The sequence below is a fragment of the Rattus norvegicus genome, chromosome Y (genome assembly GCF_021556685.1).
Source record: "Rattus norvegicus strain SHRSP/BbbUtx chromosome Y, alternate assembly SHRSP_T2T, whole genome shotgun sequence".
In the NCBI taxonomy this organism is placed as follows: domain Eukaryota; kingdom Metazoa; phylum Chordata; class Mammalia; order Rodentia; family Muridae; genus Rattus; species Rattus norvegicus.
In genome coordinates this window covers 35,654,152-35,678,300 of record NC_141555.1, presented here as the reverse complement: position 1 = coordinate 35,678,300, position 24,149 = coordinate 35,654,152, and the positions used below count along the sequence as shown (strand labels likewise).

At 36.6% G+C, this 24,149-nt stretch overlaps 1 long non-coding RNA gene across 1 annotated transcript in view; it reads left to right on the top strand.

The window, feature by feature from the left end:
• The first annotated feature begins 2,690 nt into the window (after positions 1 to 2,690).
• LOC134484756 (uncharacterized) overlaps positions 2,691 to 24,149 on the top strand; it is a 56,246-nt gene continuing 34,787 nt past the window's right edge. The window contains exon 1 of the long non-coding RNA XR_015647311.1: positions 2,691 to 2,788. This is a non-coding gene — a long non-coding RNA (uncharacterized LOC134484756). The remainder of the gene's footprint in view (positions 2,789 to 24,149) is intronic.

The window sequence follows — 24,149 nt, the reverse complement described above, 5'->3', positions numbered from 1 at the left end:
ATTTTTGAGTACACATTCAGGAATGACATATATATATATATGTATATATATATATGTATATATATATATATATATTCTCCTATAAGGATAGTAAAATATGAAAATGAAATACAATATTCAGTCAATTAAAGGTCTGTAGGGAAAATACTGGCCTTTGGGAAACAAAGAAAACCTAGGAAATTGAAGTGTATGTCACAGGAACAGACCTGAGTGTAGAATTGTTATCCAGAATAAACTCCTCCACTCCATGTTCCTAGACCTTTTCTACCCATGCCAAGTGCCTGATTAACTTTCTCCATTCAGAGCATGAAACCATTAATGAAGGAAAAAGTCACTACGTTTAGAGTGATGGAGTACATAAAGGTTTCCCCTGAGTCACAGGAGAGATACCTGGAAAAGGCACTCTCAAATCTGGACAAGGAAAGGAAAGCTGTTCAGCAGGTAGGCCATGGCAGTTCTCAGAGACATCATCATTAGGCCCTATCTGAAAAATATCTTGTACCTGGAGATACCTATCTTCTGTGATGTCACATTTGATGTCGTGACTGCAACTGCCTCTCATATATTCCTTCAGTACCTCTAGGTTTTACTAATTGACTTCTAATTCATAATAAACAGCCATTTGGGAGGGAGAACAAAGAGGATGAAAAGATCAGATATGTGGGGAATGAAGGAGGCTGGCCATCTGTCTTGGTATAAAAAAGGAAGGAATACATGGTCCTCGGTATAGCTCAGTGAGTACCTGGTAGGGATTTAGTGGGAATGCTAAAGAGATAGCCTAGATCTGAGCCTCCAACCTATGGAAATCAGGATATGGGAGCCTCTCAGAAGCATCTGGACTTCCCTGTTTTTATGTTTCCGAAATCTGAGAGTTTATATCATTAATTTCTTTATTCTAAAAGTCAAATGTTGGTAAGGGCACAGTTGTTTTTCTGAGAGCTCATAGCCTTTACTCTTTTTGATAAGAAGAAAAAGGTCCTAAGGAAAAAGGGAGAGACAGGTATTGTGTCCTACCTCAGAGTAAACTCCTCCATGTTTTGGATATCTATAGTGCAGTCTGGGAAGCAGCAGTGCTATTAGTTGAGATTTCATCATCTCAGTCTTTCCACTAATATTTCCACTGACTACCACTTTACTTCTCTGTGTCACTAGGTATGATTAACTGTCAGTTTTCTCTTCCTTTATTCCTTTGTTTTTTTTTAATGTTTTAGCAATTTGTATTGCTTTTTTAACTTGATTTTTCTATATTTACATTCAATGTTATTTCGTTTCCCATTTTCCTGCCCATAAGATTCCTACCCGTACCCTTCCCCTTCTTCTCTAACACCACTGACTGTGCCTTCACATTCCCTTGAACTGGGAGACAAACCTAGAGAGGACCAATAGCTTCTGCTTCCATTCGTGATGAACAAGGTCCACTGCCACATGCAGTTAGAGCAATAGCTCTGTCCATGTACATTCATTGAATATTGGTCTAGTACCAGAAAGCTCTGGGTCATTGACATTTTTGTTCTTATGGGATTGAAAGCTCCTTTACCTCTTGAAATCCTTTCTCAAAATTTGCCAACAAGAGGTCTGTTTCAGTTCACTGATTTCCCACTAGCATTAATTTCTGTAGTTGGTATGATCTATCTGTGTCTCTCAGGAAATTATACACACACACACATATATATATATATATATATATATATATATATATATATATATATATATATATATATACGGTTGCTGGCAGAAGGCACTTTTTAGCTACATCAATCTCATCTAGTTTTGGTGGCTGACTTATATATATATACTTTTGGTGGATCCTAAACGTATGTGGTTAGGTGGAATTGTAACATGGATTCTGAGCAACTAGGTCAAGAATGTAGACTTCAGAAATGACAGTGCCAAATAGACTCCCTCAACTTCTTATGAACCTATTGAAGTAGAGGTTTCACTGGTCCTCAAGCCATCCTTCTTTCTGCCCATCCTCCAGTATCGTATGTTTGGCCTTCAGAGAGAATCACGGTAAAACATCCAACCCTAATTCTAGCAATAGGAACACAGGAAAGTAGATAGTGTAGTACTGCTATCAAATAGGACTAGAGAACTGAATTCTATAGTCATTATGTCATTTGCTTTGCTGAAAATGGAATTGGAAACAGAATTTTTGAGTGCACATACAGGAATATTAATAAAGTCTCATCGTGGAATGTACAATGAGAAAGTGAAATACAATATTCATTCAATTAAGTTCTGTAGGCAAAATATTGTCCTTTGGGATATAGAGAAAACCTGGGATATTGAACTGTATGTCACAGGAATGAACCTGGGGAAAAATATTATCTAGAAGAATCTCCTCCACTCTATGTTGCTAAATCTTTTCTAGCCATGCTCAGCCCCTAACTTTGTCCATTCAGAGCAAGTAACCCCTAATGAAACAAAGAGAAATCTCTACCTTTAGAGAGATGTAGTGTGTAAAGGTTTCCACCCTTAAACAGGAGACTCTCCTGAAAGTGTCACCCTCAAATTTGGTCAATGTAAGGAAAGCTGTTTAGCAGGTAGACCATGGCAGTTTTCAGTGACTTCATTAGGCCTCCCTGAAATAACTCTTGTATCCTGGAAAGCCTTAGCTTCTTCTGTGATGTCACAAGTGTCCTGACTGCAACCGCCTCTCAGATATCCCTTCAGGACCTCTAGGGTTCACTAATTGTCCTTTAATGCATTGTATACAGCCATTTGAGAGGGAGAACACAGAGGATGAAGTGATCAGACATGGGGAATATGAAGCTGGCCTTCTGTCTTGGTATGATAAGGGAAGAAATACGTGGTCAATGGGAAATCCCCTTGAGTCTTGGGTAGGGGTTGAGTTGATCCATTGAAGAGATAGCCCTGATCTGAGATTTCCACATATGGAATCAGGAGCTGGGGGCCTCTCAGAAGCATCTCAACTTCCATGCTTGTTATTTTTCTTGGTAGTCAGATAGTTTATATAATTCATTTCTTTATCCCAAAATCCACGTGTTGGGAAGGGCACTATAATTTTTCCTGAGAGCTCATAGCTTTTACCATTTTACCAAGAAGGAAAAGGTCCTAAGGAAGAAAGATAAGGCAAGTATTGTGTCCTCAGTACAGAGAAAACTCCTCCATGCATTGAATTCTAATGATGTAGTTTGTGTCTGGCATTGATATCTGGGAGGGACAAGTGCTTCTTGATGAGACTACATCATATCAGTCTTTCCACTAGTATTACTCTGAATACCATTCCCTGACAGTGACCCTTTAAAATTCTGAGTCAATAGTTGTGATTAACTGGAAGATTTCTTTTCTTTTATTTCTTTCATTTTTTTAAAATTTTTAACAAATTGTATTGCTTTTTTAATTGGAAATTTCTAAATTTACATTTAAAATATTATTTCCTTTCCCAGTTTCCTGACTATAATATCCCTTACCAGTCCCCTTACTCTTTTCATTATAACCTCTCTTACTGCCCCTGGACATTCACTTGAACTGGGAGTCAAACGTAGGCAGTACCAAGGATTCTCCTTCCATTGTAACCCAACAAGGCCATCCTCTACAACATATGCATTGGAGACATAGGTCTGTTCATGTATATTCTTTGAATATTGGTCAACTACCAGAAAGCTCTGTTTCATTGGCATTGTTGTTCTTATGGGGTTGAAAGCACCTTCATCTCTTCTAATCCTTTCTCAAAATCTGCAAACAAGTAGTTCATTTTCAGTTCACTGGTTTGACACTAGGGTTCATGTTGTGGTTTGCCCTGAAGTTATCTGTGGTAGAAGCTAATTCCCCGGCCCCAAGGTCAGCTGCATAGTCCTGTACTCAGAATTCAGGTTTCTTCACCAGAACCAAGACCCCATTGAATTTGTAAAGTATATGTGAGTGGCAGGAACAGGACAGAAGGAAAGTTATCATGGGAAGAGAAGGAAGAATGTGCGGAAGAGAAGTTTGAAGGAAGAGGAGGAGACTAGAGGAAAAAAGAGAGAAAGGAAGATGACAGATTGAGAAGCCATGGTATGTGAATTTAAGATTCTGCTCTGTGTATTTACAGGTCGTTGTTAATGTTCTTAAGGGATGTATGGTACCTGGCTTTGTATGTTTAAGTGGGCTATTATATCTAACCAACTGGATCAAAGATTATTGTGTTGTATGTTTTTTATGTGAGGGTTTGAGTATAGGAAAGTGTGTAATGTCATGAAACACTGCGCAGCAGGAGAGGGATTGTGTTTCTGCCAAGAAACTAAGTCAAGAATGTAGAATACACAAAGGACAATGCCAAATAAACTCTCTCCTGTACTAATGAACATATTGAGTTGAGGTTTAAATGGACCTCAAGCCATTCCTCTCCCTGTTTTTACTCCTGTATCTTATTCTTCCTGAAGAATAAATCATGGTAAAATATACACAACACTCAAGTCTGACCATGGGAACACAGTAAGTTAGATAGTGCAGAATTGAATTCAAATGGGACTAGAGAACCAAATTCTATAGTCCATGTTCTCCTCTGATTTACTGATGTCTGGTAATTTTGGGATAAAATAAGGATTTGGGTGTTTATCATTTGAAGTAGGTCCACAATATTTACACTGTTATACTGATTCTATAGCTAGGCCACTTTTGTAGCCAAAATTATTACAGAAAATGGATTTGGAAAACAATCATGTACACAATTAAGACAATGAATTAGGGAAGATCCCAGCAGGCAGTACTCAGTGAACCATTGGATTATAAAGAAAATAAAACAGGAAAATATAAAGGACATGTAGCTGGAAAGGGAATGAATCCAGAGAGAGTAGAACAAAGTTAAGGATTGGTGTGATCAAGGTAAATTGCAAACATGTGTGAAGAATAAATAAAAATTCTAAAATAAGAATAAAAGTTCTGAAAATATATTGAGGATTTTTATATCCTATGGAAGTCATTTTTCCGTAAAAGTAGAATAGAGTATCCTAACTTTTGTTAAGTTGCAGAAAAGTCAGTGAAAAAACATAGTTACACTGGTTTAGTGCATGCTGTCTGCATTATTGAAATATCAAACTGAGGCTCATTAATCTGTACAGTTAATTTATATCACCTGTTCAAATAAAATAAAATGAAACACTGTGTAATGATCCACAAAACCAAACTGCACACTATAGAAGTAAATGCAAACCAAAAAAATGTCCCGTTCCTAACCTCAACAATTTTACTCTTTGAAACTCTGAATAAATATGAATATAAAGGTTCTAACCTGATACATAGCATATATTATGGTGTCTTTGTGACTTATATGGTAAGATTTTTAGAGTTGCACATTGCCATCAATTATGTCATTCATTTTTAAACACCTAGGACAACAAAATTTAAAATCCTTGGGCTTTGGTCCTGACAGCCAGGGATTGTACTCTGTACATGATCACTTTATATTAATTAGCTAAACTCTGAAAGGGAATTAGGTGCTTCACAAAATTATATTGTTTCATTGCTATGGTTATGATAAGTGTTTCTTGTGAGAATATATATATATATATATATATATATATATATATATATATTTCTCATGACAAATTTTGCTTTCTCTTCTGGTGTTTTGTGAGCTATTGATGAGCTTAAACCTAGCTTCCTTACCAACCTAGCACTTACAATAGATTATGTTTCAGTGTTGAACATAGACACACTAAAGATAGGGAAAACACTGAAAATAGTATGGGCTTTGTTCACTGTTCCAAAATATCGTTTTCTGACTTCTTCTTCATCATCTTCACCACCACCACTATCACCACCACCACCACCACCACCACCACCACCACCACCACCACCATCATCAACATCATCATCACCATCATCATCCAATTTACATGAAATTGAATTTGGAATTTTGTTACACCAAAGATGAAATGAGAAGTATTCTGCTTGAAGAAGAGATACTGATGAACACTAACTGCTGTGCAGTCATTTTAATGTCATAAAGACATTGCCAAAGTTGCTTCAGATGATTGAATGAAATGGTAGCATTCTATACAACAGGGTTTGAGAGTCCCTTAGTAATAGAATGGTCTTTTACAGTAAGGTCTTCATTATCAGACTTTGATTTAACCCATCTACCAACAAAATGAAATTGTCCCAGAAATATTATAGTGCCTCTACAGAAAGAGATTTTATCCACTGATACACATCTACTTCTATTTCTTAATTGTCATGTTGACATGGGCATAGGATACAATATGTTCTGATTTACTTATGGCATTTTAGTATTATTTGGGTTAATTTTGAAAATTTCAAAGGAAAAAACCTATGCCATGATTGTATCCCATACAACTTTTAATTCGATCTTGAAGAGTTTCATGAAAACTGAATGTATATCTTCCATTTAAAAAATTGTAACATCCATCATGTGAAACTCCCACTGAACCTCAGTGGATTGATGTCTCTGGAAGCATTTAAAGACTCTCCTACTGCATTATTGCAACTCTATAGAGGCTTCACTCCCATAGTGGCAGTCCCAGATTGGCTGTAAAAAAATCATTGTCTGTGCCTTGGAAAGGGTTTAAAATTTGTGAAAATTGCGCAGACAGGCCCTAGAAAGTATGTTTTTAAAATTATTTTCTTAAAATTAGACTTATTCATGCAATATATTTGAGTTATGACTTGCCTTCCCTCTATTCCCTCCTTCTTCTATTCCTCTCCTGTCATCTGTATCTACATTCTTCCGACTCTCACTAGAAAACAAACAGTCATCTCAGCGATAAAAATAAAATGCAAGTTAATGAACTGGAGTAGAACAAAACAAGCAGATAGAAAAGAACCAGTACAAGGTACAAGAATCAGGTACAGACACAGGGACCCAGACTTCTAATCACACACTCAGGAATTCCATGGAAACATAAAACCAGGAAAATATATACACAAAACATACAGAGTAACAATTAATAGATACATAAACAAATAACATAAGGAAGAAGAAATCATGAAGAAAAAGTCCTGACCCATTATGAGACAAGGAACCTCCAAAGATAAGGTTGAGTTCCCTTAGTGCTTTATACACAGTCTAAACTTAAATTTAATTTTTGTACCCAGTGAGATTCCCTTGGAGAAAATTCAGTTTTCATTTTCAAATGATTACTCATTGGAGATAACTTCTGGTTTAGAGATAATATGAAGTGCAGGGCTTGGATTCTTTCAAGGGCTAATTAAGAGATAAGGAGATCTGTGAGTTGCTGTCTTCTGAACATCATGCAGTTGTGACACTCAAGAAGTCACAATCTATCTGAACAGACCCTAAATAATATTGACCCTGCCTATTCAAAGTAACTAAGGACAGTGCTGGAGAAAAAAAATGATGTAGCCACTGGTGTCTTACTAGTGGTTAAATGTATAGCTTCACACCCATGTTCACCGAAATGGCTCAGGTTAAATCCAGGGGTTTATGAAACAAATAATAAAGATATGCAAGTGCTATCAGGGTTTAGTCCAAAGAGGGTATGTTGCTTGGGGAGGATGAGGTTGAGAGTGTAGAGGGCTTCCATACATGTGTTGTGCATCTACGGAATTGTCAAAGAATAACTTGCTTTCTTAAAACTTCTAAATGTAACCACCAAGAAAGTTTGGGAGATATTCTCTCAAGTCTGCTCTATTTGTTTTAAAAATTGGGTCTCATTGCATAGCTAAAATTGACCTAAAACTCCCAGTGTTCTGTCACCTGCCTCCCCTGCCCTTATTGGAGGTTTACTATACATGGACAAAATTAAAGGATATATGTAAATCTTCTGTTTATGAAATTTGACTACATAATGCAATATTCTGTTATTTGTTTTTCATTTAACAATATATCTTGAATACATGTACATGGGGAAATTCTTCATGTAACATCAGGCAATTAAGAAATGGTAGTATACTCTTTTGTTTAAATAATAGCCTACCTATGTAATTCAGATTATTTTCAATTTCATTAACTAAAGTTCGTTACTGTAAATCAGCATGAACACTGACTCAGTCACTGTACTCAATGTTGATTATTTACATTGTATTTTGTATAAATTACAAAACACGTTGTTGGAATGATGTCAAGGCTGTTAAGTAATGTAATACTTGTATAAATACTGCCAAATTGCCATCTCAGAAGACTATAATAAATACATTTTGTAATCAATTTTATATGATAGAACCCATAGTATACCATTCAAAATTAATCATGCACATATTTTAAAAACGGTATCAGTCTCTGATTTCTGTCACTTGTTGAATTAGGGTATGGACTGAAGAAACTGAAGGGGAGGGCAGCCTCTATAGGAAGAACAACAGTCTCGAATCATCCCCACCCCTGAGATCTCCCAGACACTAAGCCACCAACCAGGTATCATACACGAGCTGGTCCAAGACCCTGACACATGTATAGCAGAGGACTGCCTGGTCTGGCCTAATCCTGGAGCGACGTGAGCCCCCAGGGACCAGGGATGACTGGCAGGATTTGGGGAGCATCCTCTTGGAGTAGGGGAGGAGGAAGTGGAATGGAATGAGGAACTGTGGAAGAGGACCTGGAGAGGGAGCAATGGCAGGAATGTAAATAAATAAAATAATTTTTATAATACTTTTAGTCATAAATTCAAATGCTCGTTTCTTTTAAGCATCTACATTGCAATACAATCGTGAAGTTTAGCGTTTTATGCTTACTGAACTGTGTAAGAATTAATCCTTAATTTTCTCTATTCTTATTACTTTGCATCAATTGTGTTTGCCTATGTAGAATGCTTACTATTCATAATTTGTGCAGAAAATACATTCATGATTTTTTTTTTATTTTAATGATCTGTTATGTGTGAATGTCTGTGTATAAACTTGTGCACATGAACACAGGCACCTGGGGAGACCAGAAGATGTCAGATACCCTGCAGCAGCTTTTACAGCTGGTTGCAAGTGGCTTCATGTGTGTTGGAAACTGAACATGTTTGCTCTAGAGAGTAGTAAGTGCTCTTAACCTCTAAGCTAATACTACAACACTTATTACATAATAAAAACAAACCTATTTATAATTTTCTCATGTATTTCAGGGTATCTTTGAACTTGGGACATCTTGCCTCATTCTAGGTGCTGAGACTACATTCAGGCAATTTCCAGCTTTCTTTCCTTTATCTTAGTAAGATGTGTTAGATCAAATATGTTAATATTATGCAGTAAATCCTCCATATGTTTACTTATAGAACCTTGGCTTAGTGTCTGTTTCATTCCTCTGCAATGACTATATTAATTTTAGAGTTCGCAGTTCTCTCTTTCTTTACACAATTGATCAGATGTGTTTTTCTTTCATATAGAATGAATAATAGCCTTTTAGTTTTTCTTTGAATAGTTAATGTACTAAGAAAATGTGTTGAAATTCCCATTTTAAGGCCAATCCAAAACATTATTTCTTTAAAATGTTCCTAGAGTTATGTGTTTCTTTTTCTTCTTCTTATTATTATTCTCATTAGTCTCATTATTAATATTCTGTGTAAGCTTTTATGTGTTCAAGTCATGTAGTGAATATGGAAATCTTCCAAACATATATGTGTAGGTATCAAATTTAGGTTCTTGGTTTTTCATGGCATAAAATTTTATCTGCTCAGGGACCTCACTAGAACACACTGTAAAACATTAAGGTGACATATAGCTCCAGGCTGCTTTTATATATACAATGTTTCCATCATTTTGTTTTAAAAAATATTTTTGATTATTCTAATATATTTTGTTTTCAATGTCCAGTTGGTAAGTCTAGTGTGCTTATTTTATTATTTAGGAAATAATTTAATCATAATTATTATGCACTTGATACATAGCTAATAGGAAATTATCTTATAAAATTGAATAAATGTAATTAGTTTCCTTCAGCATGAACCTTGGTACATAATTTTGTTCATTATTACTATGTATTTGCATAAAACAGAGAATATTTCATTGTCCCAATACTGATGCGAATTTTATACAGTATGACAGCTACCAACTACATGTGACTTTTAATCATTTAAAAGGAGTTAAGATTATATTGTTAAATGATATTTCCATAACATCAAGTAAATAGATTTTTTGCTTCAATTAATTAAACGTGCTACAGCAGGAAAAAATTTAATTTCCTTTGATATGTTAAAATGAAATTTATCTTTACCATTCTCCTGCCTATCAGAAAACCAATATTCTTATACAGGAAGATTTGCCAAGGACATGGCAGGATAGCCACAAAGGCAGTGCAGTGGCATGAATAGCTTGGTGATAGCCAACAGCTCTCTAATTTTGCTTAAGTCCTGTTCGGTGAACACGGATGGTACTGGTAGTTTATCCACATATATAAGGTTATTGAAGCTGTGGTTATGGGGGAGAATGTACAGCCCCTTCCATACTAAAGCCAGTATCATACCTAACAACAATCATAGCCATGTGTCCTTATATACAGAATTAATTACAGTCTCTGCAGCAAAGATCACAGTAAAAATCCCAGCCAATCATATACCCAAAAGATGCCTCAACATATAAAAGAGACACGTGCTCCACTATGTTCATCGCAGCCTTATTTATAATAGCCAGAAAATGGAAAGAACCCAGATGCCCTTCAACAGAGGAATGGATACAGAAAATGTGGTACATCTACACAATGGAATATTACTCAGCTATCAAAAACAACGAGTTTATGAAATTCGTAGGCAAATGGTTAGAACTGGAAAATATCATCCTGAGTGAGCTAACCCAATCACAGAAAGACATACATGGTGTGCACTCATTGATAAGTGGCTATTAGCCCAAATGCTTGAATTACCCTAGATCCCTAGAACAAACGAAACTCAAGACGGATGATCAAAATGTGAATGCTTCACTCCTTCTTTAAATGAGGAAAAAGAATACCCTTGGCAGGGAAGGGAGAGGCAAAGATTAAAACAGAGACTGAAGGAACACCCCTTCAGAGCCTGCCCCATATGTGGACCATACATATACAGCCACCCAATTAGACAAGATGGATGAAGCAAAGAAGTGCAGACCGACAGGAGCCGGATGTAGATCGCTCCTGAGAGACACAGCCAGAATACAGCATATACAGAGGTGAATGCCAGCAGCAAACCACTGACCTGAGAATAGGTCCCCCGTTGAAGGAATCAGAGAAAGAACTGGAAGAGCTTGAAGGGGCTCGAGACCCCAAAAGTACAACAATGTCAAGCAACCAGAGCTTCCAGGGACTAAGCCACTACTTAAGTACTATACATGGACTGACCCTGGACTCTGACCCCATAGGTAGCAATGAATAACCTAGTAAGAGCACCAGTGGAAGGGGAAGCCCTGGGTCCTGCTAAGACTGAACCCCCAGTGAACTAGACTATGGGGGGAGGGAGGCAATGGGGGGAGGGTTGGGAGGGGGACACTCATAAGGAAGGGGAGGGGGGAGGGGGATGTTTGCCCGGAAACCGGGAAAGGGAAAAACACTTGAAATGTATATAAGAAATACTCAAGTTAATAAAAAATAAAAATAAAAAAATAAAAAAAACAAAAAAAATAAAATAAAATGGGGGTAAAGGGGGTAAGAAAAAAAATCCCAGCCAATCAAAAAGCAGGAGAGAAACTTCAAATCCAGTCTCAAGGCTCTATTTTACAAAATGTCACTTGATTCAAGGCTGAGGAACATTACAGAAGAGGGGGCGAGAAGATTGTAAGAGACTAATTTTACTATGAGATGGTGTCTCAAAGTAACACGAGAAATTACACTCATAACCTCTCACTAACATGATCGACTAAACAACACCTGAGGAAGAGAGGGAATGGGGAAGAATGAAAGTTTAGTTTTCTTTCTTTTTCAACTCCTCCTCCTCCTCCTCCTCCTCCTCCTCCTCCTCCTTCTCCTCTCCCTTTCCCCCTACCCTTCTCCCTCACCCACCTCCTCTTTCCCCTCCCTGATCTCCCTCCCTCTCTCTCTCTCTCTCTCTCTCTCTCTCTCTCTCTCTCTCTCTCTCTCTCTCTCTCCTTGTTGGCTATTTCCTACTTACATTTTGAATGTTATTCCCTTCCCTGTTTTTCAGTCCATAAGCCCCTTAACCTTTCCCCCTACCCTTCTATAAGGGGTTCACATTCCCACCCACGCCCTCCCATGCCTCCCCACATTCCCCTACAGTGGGGCTCCAACTTTGGCAGAAACAAGACTTTCTCATTCCATTGTATCCAGCAAGGCCTTCCTTTTCTACATCCATTTGGAACCATGGATCAGTCCATGTATAGTGGTTTGGTACCAGGAAGATCTGGTTGGTTAGCATGGTAATTATAATGGGGTTGCAAATCCCTTCAGATCTTTCAATCCTTTCTTTAATTCCAACAACACAGGTCTGGTACTTGATTCACTAGTTTGCAGATGGCATTTGCCTCTGTATTTGACATATACTGTCTATGTCTCTCAGGAGGTATCAATATCCAGTTATTGTCAGCCTGCACTTCTTAGCTTCATCCATCTTATCTAGTTTTTGTGTCTGAATATGCATGGGCTACATGTGGGACAGGCTCTGAAAAGCAGGTCCTTCAATCTCTGTAATAAACTTTGCCTCCTTATCCCCTCCCATGGGTATTTTGGTTGCCCTTTTAAAGAAGGAGTGAAGCATCTGCATTTGGTCATCCTTCCTGAGTTTCATGTGGTCTGTGTATTGCATGATGGGTAATTCAAGCTTTTTGGATAATATCTACTTATCAATGAATGCATACCAAGTGTGTTTTTCTGTGATTGAGTAACCTCACTCAAGATGATATTTTCTAGTTTATAACATTTGCCTATGAATTTCATGAAGTCATTGTTTTGATAGCTGAGTAATATTCTGTACTGCAGATGTACCAATTTTTGTATCCATTCCTCTGTTGAAGTGCATCTGGGTTCTTTCCAGCTTCTGGCTCTTTTAAATAAGTCTGCTATGACCATAGTCGAATATATTTCTCTGTTGTATGTTGGACCAACTTTGGGTATATGCCCAAGAGAGGTATAGCTGGGTCCTCAGGTCATGGAATGTCCAATTTTCTGTGGAACCTCAAAAGAGTTGTACCAGTCTTCAATCCCACCAACAAAGGTGGAGTCTTCCTCTTTATCCACATCCTCACCAGCATCTCCTGTCACATGAGATTTATATCTTAGCCATTCTGACTGATGTGAGGTGGAATCTCAGATTTGTTTTGATTTTAATTTCCCTGATGACTAAGGATGTTGAACATTTATTTAGTTGTTTTTTGGCCATTTGATAACCTTCAGCTGAGAATGTTTTGTAATTCACTGTACCCCATTTTCTATAGGGAATTTTTGCTTTCTAGTGCCTTACTTCTTAAGTTCTTTGTATATTTTGGATATTACCAGCTACCAGATATAGGATTGGTAAAAATCTTATCCCAATCTGTTGATTATAGATTTGTCCTAATGACAGTATCTTTTGCTGTACAGAAGCTTTGCTATTTTTTGAGGTCCTATTTGTCAATTCTTGATCTTAAATCATAAGTCACTGGTGTTTTGTCCAGGAAATGTTCTCCAGTGCCCATGAGTTCAAGACTCTTTGGGACCTTTTCTTCTATTAGTTTGAGTGTATTTGGTTTGATGTGGAGGTCCTTGATTCACTTGAACTTTAGCTTAGTACATGGTCATAAAAATGGGATAATTTCCATTCTTCTACATGCTGACTTCCAGTTGAACCACCACTCTTTTTGGAAAATGCTATGTTACTTCTTTGAATGGTTTTATCTACTTTGCCAAATATCAAATGATAGGTGTGTGGGTTTATTTCTGGGTCTTCAATTCTATTCCACTGGTCTATCCATCTGTCTCTTTACCAATACCGTGCAGTAATTATCACTATTGCTCTGTTATACTGCTTGAGTTCAAGGGTGATGATTACGCCAGTTCTTTTATTGTGAAGTTCTTTTATTGTTGAGGATAGTTTTAAATATCCTGGCTTTTTCTTATTCCACATGAATTTGCAAATGCTGTTTCTATCTCTATTAAAGAAGTACGTAGGAATTTTGATGGATATTGCATTGAATGTGTACATTGCTTTTGGTAAAATTGTCATCTTTACTATATTAATCCTGTCAATCCATGAGCATGGAAGCTCTTTCTGTCTTCTGAGATTGTCCTCAATTTCCTTCTTCAGATACTTGAATTTCTTATCATACAGATCATTCACTTTCTTGGTTAAATTTACACCAAGATATTTTATATTATTTGGGACTATTGTGAAGTGTGTGATTTCATTTTTTCCTTTCTAAGCCTGTTTATTCATTGAGGAGAGGAAGGCTACTGTTATGTGTGAGTTAATTTTATACCCTGTCACTTTGCTGAAGTTATTTATCAGGTTAAGAAGTTCTCTGGTGGAACTTTTGGGGTCATTTAAGTGTATACTATCATATCATCTGCCAATAGTGATATTTTGATATGTTCCCTTCCAATTTGAATCCCTTTGTCCCCCTTTTGCTGTCTGAATTCTCTGGCTCTGACATGGAGTCCTGTTTTGAATAAGTAGGGAGAGAGTTGGGCAGCCTTGTCTAGTCCCTGATTTAGTGGGATTGCTTCAAGTTTCTTTCCATTTAGTTTGTTGTTAGCTACAGGTTTGCTGTATATTTCTTACACTATGTTTTTATATGAGCCTTCAATTCGTGATTTTTTCCAGGACTTTTATCCACAAGGGTTGTTGAATTTTGTCAAATGCTTTCTCACTATCTAATGAAATTACTATGTTCTCCTTATCTTTGAGTTTGTTTACATGTTGGATTACATTTATGAATTATCCTATATTAAACCATCCTTCCATCCCTGGTTTCAAGTCTACTTGATCATGATGGATGATTTTTTTGATGTGTTGTAATATTCAGATTGCAAGAATTTTATTGAGTATTTTATCATCAATATCCATAAGGGAAATTGGTCTGAAGTCCTCTTTCTGTGCTGAGTCTTTTTGTGGGTTAGGTATAAGAGTAATTCTGGATTCATATAAGGAATGTGGTAGTGCGCTGTCTGTTTCAATTTTGTGGAAGAGTTTGGACAGTTTTAGTATGATGTCTTCTAAGAAGGTCTGATAGAATTCTACACTGAACCCATCTCGACCTGGGCTCTGTTTGGTTGGGAGACTTTTAATAACTGCTTCTATTTCTTTAGGAGTTATGGGGTTGTTTAGATAGTTTATTTATTCCGGATTTTCTTTGCTACCTGTTATCTGTCTACTAAATTGTTCATTTCCTCCAGATTTTGCAGTTTTGTTGAATATAGGCTTTTATAGTAGAATCTGATGATTTTTTTTAATTACTTCAGATTCTGTTCTTGTGTTTCCGTTTTCCTTTCTGATTTTGTTAATTTGGGTACAATCACTTTGAACTCTGATTAGTTTGGCTAAGGGTTTATCTATCTTATTGCTTTTCTCAAAGAAAAAGTTCCTGCTTTTGTATCGTCCTTTTCATTTCTACTTTGTTGATTTCAGCTCTGAGTTTGATAATTTCCTGCTTTCTACCCCCCTTGGCTTTACTTAGTTCTTTTTGTTCTAGAGCTTTTACATGTGCTATCAAGCTCCTGACATATTCTCTCTCTTGTTTCTTTTCACAAGCACTCAGAGCTATAAGTTTCCCTCTTAGCTCTTCTTTCAATCAATCACATATGTTTGGGAATGTTGTATCTTCATTATTCATTAAGTTCTAAGAAGTCTTTAATTTCTTTCTTTATTTCTTCCTTGATCATGTTGTCATGGAGTAAAGCATTTTTAAATTTCAGTGTATATGTGGGCTTTCTGTCAATATTGTTATTGTTGAAGACCAGTCTTAGTGTGTGGTGATCTGATAGAATGCCTGGGATTATTTCTATTTCCCTGTATCTGTTAAGGTCTGTTGAAGGACCAATTATGTGGTCAATTTTGAAGAAAGTTCCCTGAGCCTATGAGAAGAATGTATATTCTTATTTTTTAGGATGGAATGTTCTATAAATATCTGTTAAATCCATATGTTTTATAACTTCTATTACTTTCCCCACATCTCTGTTTAATTTCTGTTTCTAGGATCTCTCCAGTGATGAGGGTGGGGTGTTGCAATCTCCTACTATTATCATGTCAGGTGCAATGTGTGCTTTTAGCTTTAGTAAGATTTCTTTTATGAATCCTCAGGATCTCTCATTAATCATTTTTATCGAACAAATCCAAATGTAAATATAACATTCTGGTTCTTGAGTTGATATTCTGGAAATTTAACTGGAAGAGGCAAGGACTCACTCTCTAACTAGAGAGCTACCTATACAAATAAAGAAACTACTAATGAAAAGGAAGTTGCTTTAAAATACTTCAAATTAAAAAATGTAGTCATTTTCTGTGTTGGCTGTGGGAAGGTTGTTTATTTGTTTTTGTTTGTTTGTTTTAATTTAATGTGGAGAAATATTTAAAGTACATCAAAATAAGTGTGAAATGCATCACAATAGGATCCTATGCATTCCAGCATTTTTTTTACAAGAGCAGAGTCCACTGAGAGGTCAAGTATGTACAACACCATTCCTGCTTCATAATTGTCAGAGCTTTAAGTCTAACCCTATCTTCTCTACATTTAGATTTTTATAAATTTTGCTTGATTGGGTCAGATCTAATCTAATAGATCTAATAAGCTCTTATAACTGACTATGTCCCCTGCACTCCTGAGAAAACCATTTATTGTTTTAATTTTTTTTTGTTCTTGTTTTGGGGAGCTGTGTTTTTCATTAAGATCAATAGAAAATTAATCTACTGATCAATTAGTGAATAGAAAGGAAAATTATGTATTATGGAGAAAAATTTCCCAAAATGCAGTGTACACAAGTGTAAAACTAAATGTTTGTGTGTAGACATGCATACATGCTCATGAACCATGTAGCTTACAAGCATTCCACACCCGATCAACTTAAGTGATTTGGGAAATTAACTTATTCACACAGAAGAAAACTCATGGGGAATACATTTTTTTCTTAGCCATGTTTATAAGTGACCAAATGGTGAAGCAGGATGTAAACAAATACTATTATCCTTCATTGTTTTAATTCATGTACAATCTCTACATGCTCTTATTCTATTGTGTTTCTCTGTGTCTCAGTCTCTGCATGAATATATAGGAACATTTGTGTATGTGGCATAAGAGTGTGTGTGTGTGTGTTGTGTGTGTGTGTGAGTGTGTGTGTGTCTTATATTGTATTTATGTTCATAGGTGTAATGTTTATTTATTTATAATTTGGAAATACTGAAACCCACATTTGATTTGTGGATCAACTATGTGCAATCTACTCACATAGCTCAGACATTTCATTATACAGGTGAATAGAGAGAGAGCCTAAGAGGATGGAGATATCTCCTAAACTACTCTTGTCAGAAAAAAAGTGGTTTATCTTTTGGCAAGAAAACGAAAACTTCCACAAAGACATATACACTCCATAAAACAGAAATGGACATCTCATGTGAAAGGAAAAGTTATCAGACTGGGAGAAAAATGAGTTTGCCACATTCCAATATTTGAGGGACATGAGACTGATCTTCAGAAGATATAATGGGAAGGGACAGGCAGAATCCCCAAGGAACCAAACTATGCTAAACACTGGAGCTTCTCATTACATGAGAGGTCAGAGATTAATAAGGATGGTAAACATAATGATAAGAACTTTGCAGTCCATATTCAGTCTCCGTATAAGGCTACAATGTGAAAAAGATGAAAAGTAGTCACCACCAAAGTGCTAACAGAGCTACTTTAGCAGTTACATTGTGAATAACAAAGTGTAACTATACAAGTGTGTGTGTGTGTGTGTGTGTGTGTGTGTGTGTGTGTGTGTCTTATATGGTATTTATGTCCATAGGTAACATGTTTATTTATTAATAATTTGGAAATACTGAAACCCACATTTGATTTTGGAAGCGAAGAATTATATTTGAAAACAAACAAGGCTGTACTGGAACTGAACAATTTTCCATGTAAGTAAGCACACAGCAGGTGCCATATGCAAAAGTGAGCAAAGAAGAAGGAACTGTATACATACTATGTGTACAGAAATACAGGTAGTTTGGTGGAATTCTAAGATGTTTAGATGAAAGAATAGGACGGAATTCTTATCAAGCCAGGCATCATGTTTGCTCTTAGAATACTCACATTCAAGAGTCTGAGGGACGAAATTAGGAATTTCAGGTTAGCGTAGACTACATATGAAGACAACACATATTTTATTATTTTTTATTTATTTAAATCAATAGTTTGATTGATAGAATATCATGAACAATATTAAGAAAACAGAAATTTCATGCCTACACAGTGATACTCCTGCTAAGATAACATGTTCAATAAAGAGACAGGAACTATTCAGTTACAAATACCAGCTGTCATATTGAAGGTTGTGACATGAGTGGTATGGTGTTGTTTGCTTGATCCTTCTTCACTTTCAAGGCTCATTTTACACACCTTAAAAAGCTTCTCTGACTACCTCGTTACTGTGCAGACATCGAGATGTGCCTTGCCTTTTCTATGTATTAAAACCAGTAATCATTTATTTATCAAATGATTATTTGATTTTACTTTATCTTCAAAAATAATGAGTCTTGAAGAAATGATACCTTTACTGTGTGAGTTTGAATATTCATCATAGCAATCAGAGAATAATCGGGGCCCAACACACACACAGGGTGGTTGGAGAGACTATAACTGTGGCAACAAGTAAGCATAGTAACGAGTGGGTTGATCTGTTTTTCTGCATAACATTGATAACTAGTTAATGATAAGAATGGGTAAAAAAATGAGATAAAGTAAAGGTTTTCTTTACCTTAATTTGAATGATTGCCTATACAGCATGTGAAACTGAACTCAGACCCATGGTAAAGCTTCTGCCTGAGCTTCATTAGTGCCACAACTACAAGTGTGCACCATCTTTGTAAATATTTTGACACTTGGCTCAATGCTTAGCACACTTTGGAAAATCCCCTGGTGTTAAGAAAGAAAGTATTAGATATGAAAATCTATGATAATAAATCACTTCTAAGCTTTGATTTTTGTGACTACAGAGAAAGACTTTGACTCTGATGTAAGTGAGTGTCTAAAAGTATTAAAAAATTAATATCTTTTATCTGCAAGAATCCTTCTAATGGCTTACTGCTATCTTCCAGGAGATGAGTTTCAATTGTGTCAATTGCTCTTTGTGGCAGGAGAAGGGCTTGTCTGTCAAATACTTTGAGATTCCTGGAGAATGCTTCATCCTGTTCACCCTCATTCTGCTCCCATATCCTTTGCTATCTACATTAGTCCATCTCTACACACTGCCATGTACTTCTTTCTGGCGAACTTATGTATCCTGGAAATTGTTTACACTGTCTCTGTCATACACAATTTATGGAGAGCCTTGTAAGTGAGATCTGAGTAATCTCTCTGGAGGGATGTGTCACACAGATGTTGTTCTTCACAATTTTAGGTATAACAAAGTGCTGCCTATTGGCAGCCATGGCCTTTGGCCACTGTATGGCCCCACTTCACTATTCAACCCAAATGAGTCATGAGTTATGTGTCCATTTGGCATTTTTTTCATGGGGAATAGGTTGCCTTGTAGGGTTGGGACAAAACTACTTGAGACCCAAATCTAACCACCCACAAGGAGTTGATGAATTCTTGCTCATCTTCCATACCACTGTGACATCCATGCTGAACCCCATCACATATACCTTAATGAACCAAGAAGTCAAGGCAGCACTGAGAAGAACTCTGGGTCTGATGAAAGTTCTGATAATAAGAAGGTAATTAAAGATCCCAAAGTGCTTTTTAAAAAGGTGCAAAGTCTGTGAAAACAAAACAAAACAAAATCCCTTTGGTCTTTCTTTCTGTCTTGAAACAAACTTTTAGAAACATAACTTTGTTTTAGTGTGTTCCCTTTGTTCCCCACCATGCTTAATTGCAAACAATTGTAATATATGTTTGCTACTAAATTACTTTAGTAGATTAGTCCAGTACTTAAATGTTTTCATCCGGGCAGCGTTTAAACCACATGCTAATGTCTCAGGGTCCTTGAAAATTCTCTGTACCCATTCTTAGCTATTTGGAAATCTTCCACAAATTGTTTGCAAATGATCTCAACTCATTGTGCTACAATTCCATATTCCTCAGTACATGTAAATTCATTGCATTGGACTGGAACTGCTAAGTAGTTCTCGGGACAGTGAATTGTTAGGCTCTGCTTTGTGTAACATTTGGTCAGTCCCTACTTCAGTTCTGGGCACCCAGGCCCTATGATCTTAGAACAGGAGTAGTCTTTCCCCCACTTTTTGATCTATAGGGCAGTGGTAAAGAATTTCAGCCAGATGTTTCTCAACATAAATATCATAGTTTCAGATAAACACACACATACACACATGCACAGACTCACACACAAACACACACACACGCACACACACACACACACACACACACACACAAACAAGCATGCATGAACACATTATACAAGAATTGATGTGGGTTTAAAAGTGACAGAATACAAATAGAAAAGCCGGCTAGTGTCAGATAATTAGATTCAGGTTGCTATTAAACAAGAAAATGAAATAACGTAAAATTAGAATTTGAGTCTTTAGAAATATATTGAAACAAAAATAAAATTCCATTTAAGTGTGCTGAAAATATGGAACACATTAAAAAAATCACCATGACACTAAAACTACAGTATTGTTTTAGGCATGAGTCACCCAACCAGAAAGACAATAATTATATTCTCCTCGGACTCATTGTTCTGAGTGTACTTATAAGCAGTAAGGACCATTCAGGTCAAAATGTTGGTTAAAAAAATGACTGAGATGCTACAAACAAGTCCTAAAATTTTGAAGAGACATACAGTCTTTCCACAGGCATTAAGTAATTCTCCTATTATTTCTATTACTTTAAAAAGAATTACAAAAGAAAATACATTAAAATATTTTAACTATGAAAGGAAAATAATTTAAAATAATTTCATTGCTACATAATTGGGTGTTGTTAAGATGACAGGCATCCTCCTAATGTATAACTGCGATAAGTAAAGCAAAAAACACTTTTTGGTATCTGTGTCAAATACATATAATCTCAACCTATAAGAGAAAAACAACTGGACAAATCCAAATTCAGAGACATTTCAGCAAAGTATTTTTCTTCAAAGGTGTAGTCACATAAGATAAAAATAGTAATGAATTATCACAGAATAGAATAACATAAGATATGTAATAACTAAATGTCAACTGGATTTCTGGATTGAAAATGGGCATAGATAGTGTACAGTTCTAGAAACATTGTTATTATGATTTGATCAACCTACAAAATTACTTTTAACATTTTTTTCAATTTTCTAATTTTTTGAGAATTAGTCATTAGATTGATTAAAGTATATAAAATTTAGTAATTAGGTTACGATATAAAACCATACTGTTTCCTATCAATTAAATCTCCTTTTCCTGTATTGTTTGAATTCTGCTTTATTTTTTGTATTGATTCATATTATTAATTTATTTATGTCTCAAATGCTGTCATTTTTCCTGTTTTCCCCCACAGATTCCCTTAACCCAATCACCTCCTTTTCTGATTTCTTCTTTCAAAGAGTCAAAACAACAGGAGTTATAAGGCATGTTCAGTCCCTGAATAGCTGTTCATATGGCCATGCATTTGAAAATCTACAACATTGATAATGCAGACATCAGGAAATATCATTCAAAAATGATCTTCAAATATTAAATAATCTCCACTTATCAGCTAACAACTATCAGCTTTACAAAACAGGAAGAATCCAAGAGGAAAAATATCCTTGTAATGTACGTAGATAAAATTGATCAGATAAGAAGAAAATCAGAGAGCAACCTTCCTGGATTCAACACAAGAGAGCCTCAGTTCCTGTAGTGTATTCGGTATGAGTTTATAGAGTTTATGGGTTAATACCTGGAAATGAACTCCTACAAAAACCAACAACAAACAGACCACAAACTGAAATATTTATAAAAGCCAAACAAATATGTGGAAAGTATTATTTTCAGCTCTATATGAGAATACTAATGTTTAATTGTATATTAATAAAATTTTAATTTAATAACTGCATATTTTATTGCAAATTTTTAAATAAATAGATTTTAAGTGACTCATGTGATCATTAACCTTAGTGGCTTTGATTGCATTATAGATCAATAAAGTGTTTATTTGACTGTGTTTATCACTATGAATATTCACCAAAATCAAATTATGTGAACCAGGAACTGCTCTTCTGTTTTCAGTTTTTGTTGTACATATGTTAGAGTTTTATCTGCTTATTCGTGTGTGCAATACATTCATGCCTAGTGTCCAGGAGGTTTAAGAGGGTGTGAGATTCCATGATGCTGAAATTACAGCCACTTGTGAACTGTCACTTGGGAGCTAGGGTTCGGTCCTGAATTCTCTTGAAGAACACATAATGTTATTAATCATCAAATCATTTCTTCATCTTAAGCAAATGCCACTTCTTTGTAAATATAGTTCCTAAGCTGTCCTGTCTTCACCATAGACCACTGTTTTCTCAAATGTGATAATTTATTAAACACACACCCACCTGCTTCTTACCTTCATATATATTCACACAAACACACATACAAACAGAAACACACACACTCACACACAGAGACACATGCACAACTGCTCTTACTTTCAAGTTTACTTACATACTTACTTACACACACACACACACACACACACACACACCTGCTTCTTACCTTCAAGTAGACTTAGTTATTTTCACATTAATTTGTTTATTTATTCACTTTACATGCTGCACCCTGCCCCCCTCCAGTTCACCCCTCTCACAATCCTTTGCCCATCCCTTTCTCTTTAGAGCAGGAGGGGAACCCTCGGGTAGCTCCTCCCCTTGCATATCCAGTCTCTATGATCACATCTGCTGATACTGAGGCCAGACACAGCATCCTAGATGGATTGGGGTGGGGAGCTAGAAGTGATTTCCAGAAAGAGGCAGAGAGCTGGGGTAAGAGATGCCCATTAATCAATGGGTGTTTCCTTAGCTGAGAATCACAGTCTCAGTGATATGGACCTAAAGAAACCATCTGCTGTCGCCAGAGAGCAACCCAAATGGAATGATAAAGAGACACCAACTTTAGACACAAAATTCATTCTGACCACAAGAAATGAAAGGGCTGTGCATAGAGAAGATAGTGAAAAATGATCAACCAATGGTTAGTGCAGATTGAGACCCACCCCATGGATGAGCACCGATCCCTTACACTATTAATATGACTCTGTTATGCTTGCAGACAGCAGTCTAGCATGGCTTCCCTCTGTGAGATTCCACTAAGCTGCTGACTCAGACAGAAGCAGGCATCATCTAGTCAAACCACGGTGGAGCTTGGGGACTCTGATGGAAGAAGAGAATGAAAAGGATTATGGCCTCTAAGGATATAGGCACTCCACAGGCTTTGTCTTCATGCAGGTACCGAACAGCTAGTATTGGGCCTTCCCAAAACATGCTGTCTGTAGATGGGATATTTGTTTTTAAAATTCATTTATTTATTTACTCACTTTACATCCCAAAATGGGTGCTCCATCTTCATGGGATGCCAACACTCATTGTCCGGGGCACTTATAAAAAGACAAAGCTACACATTTGTTACCTATGTCCTGGGAGCTCAGGTTCAGTCTATGTTCACTCTCTGGTTGGTGGTTCAGTCTTTGGCAGACCCCAAGTGTCACTGTGAGTTGACTCTACTGGTCTTGCTGTGGAGTCCCACATATCATCTGGGCCTTGATTCTTCACCTTATTTGTTAAAGACTCCCCAACCTCCAGCTCTTGTTTGGTGGTGAATCTTTACACTTATTTCTCTCAGCTGTTGGGGGGTGGAGTCACAGAGAGGTCAGTTATGCTAGGATTGTGTCTGCAAGCACGGTAGAGTATCTTTAATAGTGTCAGGTATCGGTGATTGCCCACGGGTAGGGCTCAATCTGAGCTAAACATTGGTTGGAAGTTCCTTCCATGTCTGCTCTATCTATCTTCGTATCTGAAGATCTTGTAGGCTGTGTTCATTTTGATTGAAGGTTTTGTGGGTAGGTTTTTGTCCTTGTCACATCACTGGGAGTCATTCCTGGCTACAGAAGTGGCAAATTAAAGATCTGTATCCCCACTGCTACAGTCCCCCAAATAGACACCATGTACCCTCGCCTTTCCCAGGTCTCTGGCACCTCCTAGA